Source organism: Protopterus annectens, chromosome 9.part0 (assembly GCF_019279795.1).
Source record: "Protopterus annectens isolate FY-2018-M chromosome 9.part0, PAN1.0, whole genome shotgun sequence".
Taxonomy (NCBI): domain Eukaryota; kingdom Metazoa; phylum Chordata; order Ceratodontiformes; family Protopteridae; genus Protopterus; species Protopterus annectens.
Window position 1 is genome coordinate 98,042,844 of NC_056743.1, and position 16,335 is coordinate 98,059,178.

Here is a 16,335-nt window from a genome sequence, read left to right on the forward strand (position 1 = left end):
GCAAGAGGAAGCACATTGACTCCCCTGAGTCTATCACCTCTGACACTGACTTAGAGGAATCTGAAGGTTCCCCTCGATCCCCCTCTGAGGATGTCTCCTTTGCTGACATCCTTGAGATCCTGAAACAGAGGGGGAACTGGCCAGCCCTTAACCCTTCGGAGGATGAGTCAGTGTATTTTGAGGCATTTGGCTCGCGCCCTTCTACCTCCTGGGTGTCCCCTCCCTTTGACCCCCTTATAGAAGTGGTGGCAAGGAAGGCCTGGACGGCTCCTGATTCAGTGGAACCCACCCCAAGGAGGCCATCTAAATTTATTACTGCCCCTAGAGATAAAGATTTTTTATCCAAAGGTGTCCCCGTTGATGCCATGGTGGTGGCTGCAGCCACTAAGAAGGAGTTAGCCGATCCTTCGGTTCCTGTCCATCCTCCTAATAAGGAATCTAGGACCATGGACAGGTACGGTAAGTGGATGTTCTCATCAGCGACCTTTTCAATGCGGTCGCTGAACTACTTATGCCACTTCACTCGTCTCCAGAGAAATTTACTCAAGGATATGAGTGAAGTGATAAAGGATCCTACAGCTGAGGGGTTCCAAGACAGAATGAACTCCCAGTTGGCAACCCTGAATTCCATCGTTAACTCCTCCATGCGGCTTGTCTCATATGCTGTGGATGGGGCGAGTAGAGCCGGAGGCACAGGTGTTGCCATACGACGTCACGCCTGGATGCAGCTGTGCAACTTTGCGGACCCTTTCAAGGCATCCTTCACCAATTCTCCCTTTGATGGATCATCCTTGTTTGGTCCACAGGTGAAGGATACATTGACCAGGTGTGAGGTAGAAGGTAAGACTCTCTCTGCCGTAGGAGTCCATTTTTCTACCCCTTCTAGACCCTATCCCAAAGCTCAGAGGGGAGGAAAGATGTGGTTCCGTAAACAATCCCAGGGAGTCTCATCTGACGCACAAGGTCGATTCCCCTCTAGAGGCAGAGGGGGGAATAATAATAGACGCCGCCCTAGAGGCAGAGGAGGTCCGCAAAACCAGGGTAGCAGAGAAACGTTCTCTGATAAACCCTTTCAGCATCCCTGAGGGGCTGCCCGGCTGTCCACCTTCGGAGGCAGTCGGGGGAAGATTATCCCTGTACCCAAAAGCCTGGCTTTCCCTTACCCAAGACAAATGGGTACAGTCGATCATATCCGAGGGTTACAAAATTCCCTTTATTCACATCCCATCCCAACCCAAAGGATCCCTTCCAGATGTTCCACCCAGTCTAAGGGAACAAGCAGCATTAGAAATTTCAAAGCTGCTATCAAAAAGAGCTATCCAATCAGTCCCAGCAGACCAGCAAGGATCCGGAATCTACTCCAAATTCTTTTTGGTACCAAAGAAAACAGGGGACTGGAGACCCATACTGGATCTCAGCAACTTAAACAAGTATGTCAGGAAAACAAAATTCCGGATGGTCACGCTACAGTCCATTCTACCCTTCTTGGGTCAGGACAATTGGATGTGCTCGATAGATCTTCAGGACGAGTACTACCACATCAAGATGAACAGACGCTCCAGGAGATTTCTCCGCTTCAGGCTGGGAGCCAGTCACTACCAGTTCAGGGCCCTGCCCTTTGGTCTCACTACAGCCCCCCGTGTGTTTACCAAATGCATGGCAGTGGTCGCGGCTCACTTGAGACGTCAAGGATTTCAGGTGTTTCCATATTTAGATGACTGGCTCCTTACTGCCACCACCAGACATCAGCTTCTTCTATCCAGGGACTTCACCATCCAAACTTGCCAAGCTCTAGGCATTTCAATAAATTTTGAAAAATCTGCCTTGTCGCCTTGTCAATCTATTACCTTTATAGGCGCCACCTTAGACACACTCAATCTTTCAGCCAGACTCACAGAGCAGAGAGTGTCATTCATTCGAAAACAAGTTTCCCTTCTCTTACAATGCAACAAAGTCAAAGCCAGACTAGTTTTGAAGGTGTTAGGACTAATGGCAGCAGCTATTCCCCTTCTCCCCTTAGCTCGCTTCCACATGAGGATCCTCCAATGGATGCTGTTTACTCAATGGTCCTTTCAACAGCTCCTGATGTCCCATACCATATTGATAACTCAATCATGCAGGAATCAACTGTCTTGGTGGATCACATCACCTCAGGTTCTCCGAGGAAGACCCTTCACTCCCCCCCCCCCCAGTCGCCACGTTGACAACAGACGCCTCCCTGATCGGGTGGGGGGGGCATTATCAGGGCAGGACAGTCCAAGGCACGTGGCAACCTTCCGAGTGCCACTTGCACATAAATGTCTTAGAGATGAGAGCAGTGCTTTTAGCATTACAAGCCCTTCATGACTCTCTTCCCACTGGGACTATTGCAATTCAGACGGACAACATGTCCATAGTGTGGTACATCAACAAACAAGGCGGAACCAGATCATACCCTTTATGTCGAGAGGCACTCAGACTTTGGCAATGGGCGATCTCTTCTCAGCGTTTTCTGATAACAACGCACATTCCCGGGAAATCCAGTGTTATTGCAGACAAACTGAGCAGGGCAATTCTCATGCCCCACGAGTGGTCTCTAAAGAAATCAGTTCTAGAAGAAGTATTCCTAAGATGGGGCCAGCCTTGCTGCGATCTTTTTGCTACTCCCCAAAACAGCAAGTGTCACGACTTCTTCACTCTCTTCCCGTTACCAGGCCATCCCACCAGAGACGCTCTAGTCCACGATTGGCCTCGGGGACTTCTATATGCCTTTCCCCCTTTTCCACTGATATCTCAACTAATTCAGAAAGCCATTGCTTTGAGAGTGACAATCATCCTCATTGCCCCTTACTGGCCTCGACAGATATGGTTTCCGTTTCTTCATCGTTACCTTTTGGAGCAGCCTTGGCATCTGGACCCAGTACCAGATCTGTTAACCCACCAATCGGGTCAGCTGCACCAATCTCTGCTTTCTCTAAACCTCACAGCGTGGTTTCTCCGATTCCGACCTTAGCCAGGCTTCCCTCAATATCTCGCTCGGTCCGAGATATCTTGATTGCCTCTAATAATCTTCTACCCGGAAGATTTACAGTAGCAAATGGAAACGCTTCTCTTTTTGGGCAACATCAAAAAACATAGATCCCTTTACTGCACCTATCCAGTCTATTCTAGACTTTCTAGCAGAACTCTTTCATTTAGGATCATCTGCATCTACCATTAGAGTTCAACTGGCTGCCATATCTAATTTTCATGTTGGTATCTCGGAGTCTAGCATCATGGCTCACAAACTCTGTAAAGCCTTTTTAAGGGGCGTATTTCTTCTCAAACCTCCAATCAAAGATCCCCCGCCTCAATGGGATTTAAACTTGGTTCTGGCATCCTTAATCCTTCCCCCCTTCGAACCGGCGGCTTCATGTTCTCTGAAGTTGCTTTCTTGGAAGACACTTTTTCTGGTAGCTATAACTTCAGCGAGAAGGGTATCTGAACTCCATGCTCTGTGCAGTCGTCCTCCTTACTTAGTGTTTCACAAAGATAGGGTATCCCTCCGTACTAATCCATCCTTTTTACCTAAAGTTTCCTCTCAAGCAAACCTAAACCAAATTATTGATCTCCCCGTCTTTTTCCCTAACTATTCAAACAGGTCGGAACAAAAGCTACATTTTCTGGATGTTCATCGCCAACTTAGATATTACTTAGACAGGACTAAAAAATTCAGGAAATCTGATCAGTTGTTTCTGTCATATGCGGAAGGGAAATTGGGCCTTCCTGTTACTAAAGTATCCCTCTCTAGATGGCTCACCTCTACAATTACCTTCATCTATGAGATCAGACATCAAAAACTACCCTCAAGACCTAGAGCTCATTCAACTAGGGCATTAGCTACATCCGTAGCTTTTCAGGATAGGCTGCCAATAGATTCCATTTGTGCATCAGCCACCTGGGCTTCTCCTCATACCTTCATTTCACATTACAAATTGGACATGGTCTCCAGAAGCTGTGCCAACTTTGGTTCCACTGTTCTCAAGAGTCTGTTCAGATAGGCCACCCGGGATAAGGTGCTAGGGATGCGGTCCCATCCAGCAAGAATGAAGGCGAGATAGACAACTTAACATTAAGAAGTTATGTACCTACCATAACGTTCCATGTTAGTTGTCTTCTTCTCGCCTTCTTTCTTGTGTCCCACCCTCCTTCCCCCAAGCCTGGACAGACCGAAAGGAATTCAGTTTGTGTTCCTCCTCTGGAAGTCATCATTCCCCCACGTTCTTCCACCTCCTTTTCTCCTTTCTTAGGTCTGCGATACCTTTCACGCAGGTTGTTATTGAGGTGGGTTTCCCTTCTCCATTCTGTGGAGACTAGGGTTGCTTGGTATAGCTATCAAACGAGATCTGAGTAGTTACCGCCTAGCATTGTGGGATATAGGGGAGCCTCGAGCCGGTGGAATTAGCTCTCGAGCTTTAGTATTGGCCGAGTCGGAGCCGAGGATCGGCTCCGAACCCATCCAGCAAGAAAGAAGGCGAGAAGAAGACAACTAACATGGAACGTTATGGTAGGTACATAACTTCTTATTTTCGACACCAGTCATCGGTCTCAGTGAGGCCTTTCTGTAGGATGTCTACATAACTTGGGGAGTTAATAATGGCTCCCAGCTTGCAGTCGTCTGTGAACTTGGTCAGCCAGAGTCCCTTTGTGTTGGTCTGGATTTCTGAGAAGTAGATACCGAACAGGAGAGGACCCAGGACCGAACCCTGTGGGACTCCACTCGTGACTGTTTGACAGTCTGACTTGGAGTCCACTACTTTCACACTGTGTGTTCTATCTGTGAGCCAATTTGCAACCCACCTAGTGATATAGGGGTTGATACCTAGTTTGGTGAGTTTATCAATAATTCCTGAGTGAGGAATGGTATCAAAGGCCTTGGCCAGATTGAGGTAGGCTGTATGAACTGCCTTACCTTCATCTACAGCCCTGGTGACTGACTCAAAGAAGTCAACCAGGTTGAGCAGGCATGATCTCCCTTTCACAAAGCCAAATTCAGTGGGGTCTAGCGTTTGGAGATTTTCTATATCTATGTTAATCATGTCCAAGATGATGCGCTCCATAGCTTTACATATCAGACTCGTCAGGCTAATGGAGTGATAATTCCCAGGGTCTGTAGTTGCTCCCCTTTTATGGAGAGGGATGACTGTAGCAGTGCACCATTCGGTAGGGACAAAGCCTGAGGTGAGGCTGTGACTGAACAGGGCACACAAATGTAGTTCATGTAGAACACAGCCAGGGATATTATCGGGTTCCATGGACAATGCAGCTTTAACCTGTGCTGCAGTAATGCTGGGTGCCTGGCATTCTTCCAGTATTGTGATTGGTCCTTTGGGGGAGGGAGGGGTAAAGTTGGCACTGAATCTGTTGGCCAGTATGTTGGCAATATCTGCTGGCTAAGTATAGGAGGTAGCATAATGCAGTATCTCAGAACAAATCTGGGTATTGCTGTGGACATTTTTGATATAGCTATAGAAGACTTTATGACTGTTTTTAGTGTCTGCCACAATTCTGCCATCATAGCTGGCTTTAGAGGATTTGATGAGGGATCTCAGCTTTTTGTTGAGGCTAATAATGGAGTTTTTCCGGTCTTGGGATTTCACCTTTTTCTGCAGCAGTTTCTTCCTTGTGTTGTAAGAGTTTTTTAATGGCAGGGGACTACCAGATTGGCTTTCTTTTTTTTGGAGGAGAGTGTCTTGGTTCTGTTGGGTATGGCTAGTTCCATACATTTGTGTACATGTTCGTACAGTACACTGGTGTATGATCTGGCAGTCATGCAGCTATTTTCCATTGGCATGGGTGCTGTGAAGTTAGCCACCTCTGTTTTTAGGAGTCCAAAATCAGCTTTCGAGAAGTTTATCAAGGTGGTTACCTTTGTGGGGGGATGTGGTTGAGATGTGGATTTCCATGGTGATTAGTTTATGGTCAGATCTGACCAGGGAGGGATTGACTATTGGTGTAGAGCAACAGACGCCCATGTTAGTAATAATCAGGTCAAAGATGTTGCTTTCTCTAGTGGGAGACAAAATGAGCTGGTCCAGGGCATTGGAAGTGATGAATTCCAGGAAGCATTGGACCAATGTATTGGTGCTTGAGTAGTTTTCCCAGTTGATGGAGGAGTAGTTGAAATCTCCTAGTAAGTGAGTGTTGGGTTGGACCTTGATAGATTCCAGGGTGCTTAGGAACGTGGAGTGAGAGTCTAGGGATATGGTTGGGGACCTATAGCAGGCTATGACCTGGATCGCCATCTTACCCAATGATGTAATGGGATCCTATCTCGCCTACATTCATGACAGATGGGTTCGGAGCAGATCCATCGGCTCCGACTCGGCAACTTATACACTAGCACGAAGTCTCTCATTGGCTGGGCTACTCCCTATCCCAGGATGCACTACACCTGCTTCCCCAGATCTCGTTTGCCGCTTTACAAGCTGGACGTGGTCTCGACTTGGCTGGAGCTAAGTGTTTACTTTTACCTTTATTAGTCCTTGACCTTGGGGTTTTTGTCATTTATTAAACAAACAGCTGTTTTAACAGCTTCTTTTATACTATTTGTGAAGTTTGAGTGCTTGAGTGTTGTCTGGTACTTGTTCCTTTTTGTCTGTCGGGCAAGGCCCGTTTTAGTTAGAGGGCCCTTGCCCTATCCTTGTGTTCTTTTTATTTATTTATTTATTTTATTTTATTTTACATTTGTTTACCGGGCTAGTCTAGCTGGATACATGTCCATTTTCAGTAGAGGCCCGGGGAGAAAAGCTCCAAGAAGAAGGTACAGATAACATAATAGATGCTAAGACAATAAAAATTACTATAGGCTTTACATATATTTGAAATAGAGATAAAAATAAAACAATTGGCTATACATGTAGTTGAAATAGAGAATAAAAATACAACAATTGGCTTTACACACTATATAAAACAGGCACAGAACTTAAGTAAATAATCTCACATGCTTCAATTGCAATTGTCGTCCTAGAGGGAAGTGGTGGAATTCTGGGGTGGTACAGGCCTGGACTTTTTGTTAGTCAGGTTTGGTACAGGGGCACAGCCAGTGTGACTTGAGGAATTCTTTGAGGTGTTTTTGAATTGGTTGAGTGAGGTAATAATTCTTAGGCTGGTTGGGAGGGAGTTCCAAAGCCTACCAATGGAGTTGGTGTAGAGAGCATCACCTCCAGAGTTATTAGATTTGACGGTTTGTACCCGGACAGTTTTAGAAGATCTGAGGCAGGTTAGGTTGGAGTAGGGGTAAGTATTTTATTAAGTGAGGGGGTGTTGTCTGGTTGGTTAATTATCTTAAATGCCTCAGTGAGTTTGGTTGATTTTGAGAATATTGGGCAGTTCTAACCATTCAAGTGCCTTTAGATTTAGGCAGTGGTGGGTTCGATAAGGCGTCCCTGTTATGAATCTGGCTATATGGTTATAAGCTGTAGAAAGTTTATTTAGCTCAGTCTTGTTGAGGAATGAAAATATTGGGGAGGCATAAAGGAGGGTTGAAAGGAGATGGGTGCGAGCTATAGTTAGTTTGGTGTGTGGGGTTAGGAAGTTATTTATTCTGTACATGGAGCCTAGTTTCTTATTGACAGAGTTAATGGTTAAGCTGATGTGTATGTCAAATTTGAGCTTATGGTCGATGGTCACACCAAGTAGTTTGGTGTGGGAGACAGGCTCTATGATGGTTCCATTGGTAGAGATCACGTGGAAAGTAGGGTTGTTGGCGTTTGGAGGTTCTTTACCTTGGCGATGGATGCAGAGGGAAAAAATAGCAGTAACTTGGTTTTAGTAGGATTTAGTAAGAGTTTTAAATCTGAGAACCATTTTTCAACTATAGTAAAGCACTGCTGGGTTGAAACTTGGAGTTTGGTGAGGGAGATGTCTGAGCAGATCAGGGTGGAGTCATCTGCATATTGAATACAAGAGGTTCTAGGGATGACTGAGTGAAGATCATTTATAAAGACAGAGAAGAGAAGGGGACCAAGTATAGAGCCTTGGGGAACACCAATGTTATTTGGGAGTAGATCGGATAGCTTGTTTTGCCATTGGACGGCTTGTTTTCTACCAGTGAGGTAAGCATTGAACCAGCTGATAGCAAGGTTACTAAGACGTAGTGTTTTCAAGGTGTGGAGCAGGAGTTGGTGATTGACCATATCGAAGGCTTTTGACAAGTCAAGAAAGAGAGCGGAGGATATTAATTTGTTGTTACGGTTGCTGTTGAGTGAGTCCACGAAAGAGAGAAGGGCAGTGGTTGTGCTATGATGGGGGCGAAAACCATGCTGGGTGTGGGACAATAGACGATTTAGGGTGAGGTAGTTTATGAGCTGTTTATGAACACACCGTTCCATAATTTTGGCTAGTGGAGACAGTATAGCAATGGGTCTGTAGTTAGATGTGTCTGTAGAGGTCCCGCCTTTGTGAAGAGGGATGATATAGGAAATTTTCCAAATAGAGGGAATGGTAGCTTCAGCTATGGTTCTGTTAATCAAGATTGATATGGGGTATGCTATGGCATCTGATGCAATTTGTAAGTAGTCTGCTGGGAGTTGGTCCGCCGCCAGGGTGGTTGGTTTGAGCTTTTTCAGAAGGGTACAAAGGCCTATTAATTTAATTCCTTTGTGGTTATTTGTCTTTCGGGCCAAGCCCGTTTAAATTAGAGGGCTTTGGGCCGTTGTTCTGTTTGTCAGTTACTTGTGAGGTAAAATTCTTCTGAGTGCTTGCGCCAGTGAGTCTCGCGCTTTTCAGTTGGCGCTGTTTTTCTTTATAGTGCTAATTTTTGTGGTGAACTCTATTGTTCTTGAACCGGTACTATGTCTAAAGAACAAAAGTCAGGGTTTAAAAAATGCACTCGGTGCAGTTATAAAATGTCCATAACAGACAGCCATTCTATTTGTGTTTATTGTTTGGGGCCGAAACATCTACAAGAGACTTGTAGTGTATGTCATGCTTTTTCTGCTAGGGTTCTTCAAGAACGTAAGAACAAGCTTATTTTGAAAGGGCTTATTAAACCCTCCTTTGAGGAAGCTTTGAATCCTCATGTTGCTTCCAAAGAAAGATCGTCGGCTCCGACAAGTCCGTCGGAGCCGACTTCTAAAAGAAAAGTTGACCTCTTCTTCCTCGGCTCCACTGACTTCGGGGCCGAGTGTTGAAGAGTCTGCCTCGATACCTCCTACTTCGGCTCCATTGTCTTCGGAGCCGCAAGTTGGAGTATCGAGAGGTGAATCACCTCCATCGGCTCCAATGGCTTCGGAGCCGGTGGAAGTGTGCAGCTCAGACTCTTCCCCCTCGGCTCCGAAGAAAAAGGCTTCTTCGGCGCCGATAGTGATCCATGAGTTGGTGGAGTCGGCGCCGACAGTATTGGAGCCGTTTCGGAGCCGGTCCCCTTCTCCCTCGGAGCCGAGAGGAAAGTCTTCTCGAGTGTCTACCTCCTCTAAATCCTCGAGACTATCGGATTCGGACCTGGATAGGGTTTTACAGAGGCTCTTCCAATCTCCAGTATTTGCTAAAATGGTCTCGGCTCCAGCACAGTTTGCTTCGGAGCCGATCCCCCCCCCTACACTTTTGATTCCTCCTCCAACCTCTTCTGAGTTGTTGGAGCCGGTGGTGGTGGAGCAATGTGGAGCCATACGGTCGGAGCAGAGACCCCTATCAGGCCTTTCGGCTCCGACCATGCTTCCTACCCTGTCCTCCGGTTCAGGGTTTGGTACTGCGACCTCTACAGCCGGGCCCGAGGGAAATACCTTGGGATTAGGTGCCTCGGTACCTAGTCTTCCTCTCGGAGCATCGGCTGCTGGAATTCCCAGTGCCATCGTGGCCTCTAGACCAGTGACTTCCTTGGATTCTGGAGGTCCGGCCTTTGAGGCCATGAGGAGCGCGCTGGCCATGCCCTTGCCGGTTCAACTAGACTCTACCTCACCGTCCCTAGATTTGGAGACTGGTGCCTCTGTTGCGTTGCAGCCCCCCGGCAGCGGGGCCCCAGGGCCTGAGGATACCCCAATCGGGGGTTCCCTTCTTCCAGGTGGTCCGTCCGAAACTGCTTCGGACGAACCCCCACGGAAGAAATTGTGTAAGAGGAAGCACATAGACTCCCAAGATGAGTCTATTACATCGGATACTGACCTCGATGACGCTGAGGGGTCCCCCAAATCATCTTCGGATGATATCTCCTTCTCAGATATCTTGGAGATTCTGAGACAGAGAGGTGACTGGCAAGCCAAAACCCCTTCAACTGAGGAGTCAGTCTTCCTCAAGGCCTTTGGGGCCCAGCCCTCTGCCTCCTGGGTGTCTCCGCCCTTCGATGAACTCCTTGATTTGATTTCTCGAAGGGTGTGGGAACACCCTGATTCTGTGGAACCGGTGCCTGCGAGGCCCAATAAATTCTTGTCAGCTCCCCCACAAAAAGAATTTCTCACAAAGGGTGTACCGGTAGATGCTTTGGTGGTGGCTTCTGCCACACAGCAGGACGTGGCAGAGGCTTCGACGTCTATTCATCCTCCTAATAAGGATTCTAGGAGTATGGATAGGTACGGGTAGCGTACCCTGTCCTCAGCGGCTTTTTCCTTACGGTCGCTGAATTATTTATGTCATTTTACAAGGCTCCAAAGGGATCTTCTCAAAGAGCTAAATGACTCCCTTGTTGGTAATCTACCTGAAGCGCTGGCCTCGACTGTTGGTGCACAGATGACTACTCTTTGTTCTATTGTTAACTCGTCCATGAGGCTCATCTCGTATGCGGCCGAGGGGGCGAGTAGAGCAGCGGGAACAGGCGTTGCCCTTAGGAGACAAGCCTGGTTATGCTTGTGTTCGTTTACGGAGGCCTTCAAGTCTTCCTTCGCCGACGCCCCCTTTGATGGGTCATCTTTGTTTGGACCCAAGGTGAAGGACACACTAACTCGGTGCGAGCAGGAGGGCAAGACTTTGACTGCCGTTGGGGCCCGTTATTCCGCTCCTTCCAGGCCTTATCCCAAGGCTGGGAGAGGAGGAAAATGTGGTTTAAAAATCCCAAAAGTCTTTCTCTACTCCACCCAGTGATTCCCCTCCAGAGGCGGGGAAATTTTGGAAGACGCCCCAGAGGTGGCAGAGGCCCCGTAACTCTGGAGACCGCGATTCCTTTCGTGGTTCTTCATACAACCAGCGTTCCTGAGTGGTTGCCCGACTGTGCAGCTCCGAGCCAGTCGGGGTCGCTTGGCGCATCCACAAGCTTGGGAATCCATAACAAGCGATCAGTGGGTGCTTCGCATTACCGGAGGATATATCATCCCTTTCAACAAACCCCCCCTTTCTTTAAGGGAAATCCCGGACGTGCCACCCAGTCAGCGGGATCAGGCAGCATTAGAAATTTCAAAGCTGCTAGAAAAAAGAGCCATCCAGCCTGTCCCCACCGACCAGAACGGATCAGGAACTTACTCAAAATTATTTTTGGTACCAAAAAAGACAGGGGACTTCAGGCCCATTTTGGACCTCAGTTCATTGAATCGTTTCGTAAAGAAGTCCAAATTCCGAATGGTCACTCTTCAATCTATTCTTCCTTTGCTGGAAAAAAATGCGTGGATGTGCTCCATAGATCTCCAGGACGCTTACTATCACATTCCCATAGCTCAAGAGTCCAGGAGACATTTACGCTTCCGCCTTGGAGCCAGTCATTTTCAATTCCGAGCACTGCCCTTTGGTCTCACCACAGCCCCCAGGGTGTTCACCAAATGTCTGGCAGTGGTAACTGCCCACCTGAGAAGTCTGGGATTCCAGGTGTTTCCTTATCTAGACGACTGGCTCCTTACAGCCACCTCCGAGCATCTACTTCTCCAAGCGCTCAGAGCCACGTTCAACTTGGGCCGTTTCTTGGGGATCACATTCAATTTGCAAAAATCTGTACTACAGCCTTCTCAGCGTATTACTTTCATAGGCGCAGACTTAGACACAAAAAGAATGCGCGCCTTCTTACCGGCAGCAAGAATTCAGATCTTATAAGATCAGGTCAAATCCTGCCTTCACTTACAAAGAGCCCCGGCCCATCGGATCCTACAACTGTTGGGCTCGATGGCGTCGACTATACTCCTAGTTCCCTTGGCCAGACTTCACATGCGAATTCTACAATGGCTACTGTCGGTTCAATGGTCTTATCAGGAACTGCCCTTGAACCACTTAATCATAATCACGGAGAGTTGCCGTCGAGATCTGCGTTGGTGGCTTCTACAGTCAAATCTCGACCAAGGCGATCCTTTATTCCTCAACGTCCGTTGCCACTGTGACCACGGACGCCTCCCAGGTAGGGTGGGGGGGGTCATTACCTGGACAGGTCGGTCCAAGGCACATGGCAGATCCAGGAAACACATTTGCATATCAATGTACTGGAGATGAGAGCGGTACTATTGGTACTCCAAGCTCTCCATCACGCTCTCCCACAGGGCCCAATTGCGATCCTATCCGACAACATGTCGGTAGTATGGTACATAAACAAGCAAGGGGTACCAGGTCTTACCCACTATGCAGAGAAGCCATGAGACTTTGGCACTGGGCGGTAGCTACCAACCGCTTTCTAATGGCAATGCACATACCGGGGAAGTCCAATGTGATTGCGGACAGATTAAGCAGGTCCATTCTCTTGCCCCACGAGTGGTCCCTCAATCAGAGTATAGCTGCGAAAATCTTCGACAGATGGGGTCTTCCTTGCTGCGACCTGTTTGCCAGCCCCCACAATGCGAAATGCAGAGAGTTCTTCACACTGTTCCCATCCAAGGGACAGATTCCCAGGGACGCTCTGACTCACATTTGGCCCCCCCGGTCTTCTCTACGCCTTCCCTCCGTTCCCCCTCCTACCGAGGGTGATACAGAAGGCCATTTACCTGGAGAGCGAGATGATTCTGATTGCCCCACACTGGCCTCGTCAAGTTTGGTTCCCTTTCCTACAGAGGCATGCGATAGAAGGTCCATGGTTTCTGGATCCGGTGCCAGACCTGTTGACTCATCAGTCAGGACGGCTTCATCCGTCTCTCAGGTCCCTGAAGTTGGCAGCATGGTTACTCCACTTCCATCCTTAGTCCGAGATAATGCTCTCTCGCCAGATGTGGTCCACATTCTGTCTTCTTCCCATAAACCTTCCACCATCAAACTTTATTCCAGTAAATGGAAAAGGTTTGCTTTCTGGGCTCAAGAACGAGGTATAGATCCTCTCACTGCTCCAGTATCGGAGGTTCTGAATTTTCTGGCCTCCCTTTTTCAGTCGGGCTCTTCAGTTTCTATCATTAAGGTTCAATTAGCAGCGATCTCTAATTTTCATGCTTCTTTTGAACCTTCATTGATGTCTCACAAACTTTGTAAGGCTTTCCTTAAAGGGGCTTGGCTCCTTAGGCCTCCTTTATCTCAGCCTGTTCCCCCTTGGGATTTGAATATGGTTCTTGCTGCCCTAACTGCCCGTCCTTTTGAACCAGCTGCTACTTGTGATTTAAAATTTCTGTCTTGGAAAACAGCCTTTTTAGTAGCCATAACATCGGCTAGGCGAGTTTCAGAACTTCAAGCTCTTTGTTCTGATCCTCCCTATTTGATTTTTCACAAGCATAGAGTTTCATTGAAATTAAACCCCGCATTTATACCAAAGGTGGCCTCTTCTTTCTGTATGCAACAAACTATAGAACTCCCTGTCTTTTCCCAGAATTCTCCAATAACGCAGAATATACTTTGCATCAATTGGACGTACATAGACAACTACGTTTTATTTGAATAGAACCGCTCAAACGCGAAATCAAATCAGTTGTTTGTTTCTTTTGCAGCGAACAAATTGGGTCAACCGGTAACAAAAGCCTCCATATCTAAATGGATTAAAGATTGTATCATTTTTATTTATTCACAGGCTCATAAAGACCTTCCCTTTCCAGTCAAGGCTCATTCTACCAGGGCAATGGCTACTTCCGTAGCTTTTCACTCCAAGTTATCAATAGATGATATCTGTGCTGCGGCAACCTGGACTTCTCCGCACACTTTTATTTCTCATTACAAATTGGATGTGGTTTCTCGAGGCAGAGCTTCCTTTGGTTCCACAGTTCTCAGGAGTGTGTTCCAATGAGCCACCGGGATGTAGGTGCTAGGACGCTGTCCCATCTGTCATGAATGTAGAGATAGGATCCCATTACATCTTTTAGTTATGTACTTACCATAACTTCGGATGTATGGGATCCATCTCACCTACATTCATAAGTACCCACCCTCCTTCCCCCTTCCATTTGGATTTAGAGGAGCTGTAGTCACTTTTTCTTGGTGTTCTTTCTTGAAGAACTTTAGTTGGTTATAGTGACTAATAGTGTTTGCTGTGTTTACATGGGTGTATGAAAGCGAACAAACAAGATCTGGGGAAGCAGGTGTAGTGCATCCTGGGATAGGGAGTAGCCCAGCCAATGAGAGACTTCGTGCTAGTGTATAAGTTGCCGAGTCGGAGCCGATGGATCGGCTCCGAACCCATCTGTCATGAATGTAGGCGAGATGGATCCCATACATCCGAAGTTATGGTAAGTACATAACTAAAAGTTAGTTGTACCTGAAGTATCTCAGATGCGTTATGCTGGGCTACTAGAAGTGTGCATATCCTTTGTGAATATGGAGACACCACTGCCTTTGGAGCTTCATTCCACGTTTTGGGGCCGAAAGGTGTGGAATGAGTTATAGCCTGGTAGCGCAGGGGTGCTTTCTGCTGCTTTAAACCAGGTCTCCATTACAGCACAATTGTCGATGTTCTCCATTTTGAGGAGTGCTTCGAGTGAGTGCTTCTTGAGATTTAGACTTTTAGCGCTGCGCAGCATGACTCTCAGATTGCATTTATTTATAGCTGTTACGGTGGTAACCTGGCCACCTATACAGATGTCTTTTTCTTAAAGTATCAGTTAGCTGTTATGTGATTATTAATGACTGTCACTGCTACATGATTATCGCTGATTGCCACTGTTATGTGATTATTGCTGATTGCCATCTTTTACCTGTTAAGACTGTGACCTACGTATTAATCTCAGTGAAACAAATGTCATACTAATTAGAAGTCTTAAGAAGTGTTGTACCCAGTTAGGCTGTACTGTTCCCTATACCATATCATCTTACTTTTTGTAATATGAAGAGATAACTGCAAGAAACATCTGTTTTTCTGACACTAGTGTTTGCTGCATGATTTACTTAGCATTTTAAGTCAAGTATCATGTATGTTGTCTAAAAGTGTTTTTTTTTTTCAGCAAGTGTTTTAATATTTCATTCTTCTTTGTATTCTGATTTTGTTTCTATTTTCTATTTCTGCATGTATCAAGTATTGCTTATATATATATATATATATATATATATATATATATATATATATATATTTTTTTTTTTTTCAAGACACACTTTATTTATTTATGTATGTATGTTTGTTTTCCAGGGTAGAGCCCAGATCTCAATGGACCGTTTTTGTACTCAGCCCAGGAGTGGTGTCTGGTTAAGTGACTTGCTCGGAGTCACGCATTTATGCAATGGAGCCTGATGGAAATCAAATCTTGTACCACTGGACCAGAGGAAACAACTAATTAATCCTCTAAGATGGATAATAAACATATGAATTTTTGTATGTAACACACACACACACACACACACACACACACACACACACACACACACACACACACACACACACGGGTGCTTACACAATTTATTTATTTACTTACATTGTTTACAACTGTGCTTGAAAAGGGCCCTTGTGGTCTGGGCTACACTAGATGTGCTTTGTTGAAAATAAATATATAAATAGCATTTGTCCAGAGTGATATTAATATATATAGATAACAGAATCCAATTAAAACATTTTCTCAACTGTTTTGCAAGCTTTTTTTGCCCATTAAAGTATGTATTGTTTTGTTGTTTCCAAAGTGGATATATGTTTTATGGAATTATGAAAATGTGATGTGTCGGTGATGATTTAATAATGGCTAAAGGAATTTTCATACGATGGCAGCCCTTCACCATGCTGGGCTTGTTGCCCTCATCAGACACAACTCTGCCTACCTCATTTATTTACAAAGAAGCAGCTTTGCAGTTTCCTTTGTAAATTAGAACCATAGAACTGCAATTCAGCATTTTGAGCTCATTCATTTGCCAGCAAGCCCCCACTTTCAAGAATGCAACGGCATTTAAACAGGTTCATGCTGAGGTGAGGTACATTTTACTGAATGGGTTTTGTTATCAGTGTTCTGCTTGATTTGTTATAAAGGCCACACACACATAAACAGTTATAGTGACATCAGTAAGAAAACTTCCAAATCTAACTGCACCATTCATTTATGTTTAAGTGACCCTTATAATATTTAAGCAATTCTCTGTTTTCCA

The 16,335-nt window shown here is 46.1% G+C and overlaps 1 long non-coding RNA gene across 1 annotated transcript in view; it reads left to right on the forward strand.

Annotated features, from left to right (window-relative positions):
* Nucleotides 1–15,759, forward strand: part of LOC122811062 — a 346,782-nt gene extending 331,023 nt beyond the window's left edge. The window contains exon 2 of the long non-coding RNA XR_006366197.1: nt 15,395–15,759. This is a non-coding gene — a long non-coding RNA (uncharacterized LOC122811062). The remainder of the gene's footprint in view (nt 1–15,394) is intronic.
* Nucleotides 15,760–16,335: the final 576 nt, after the last annotated feature.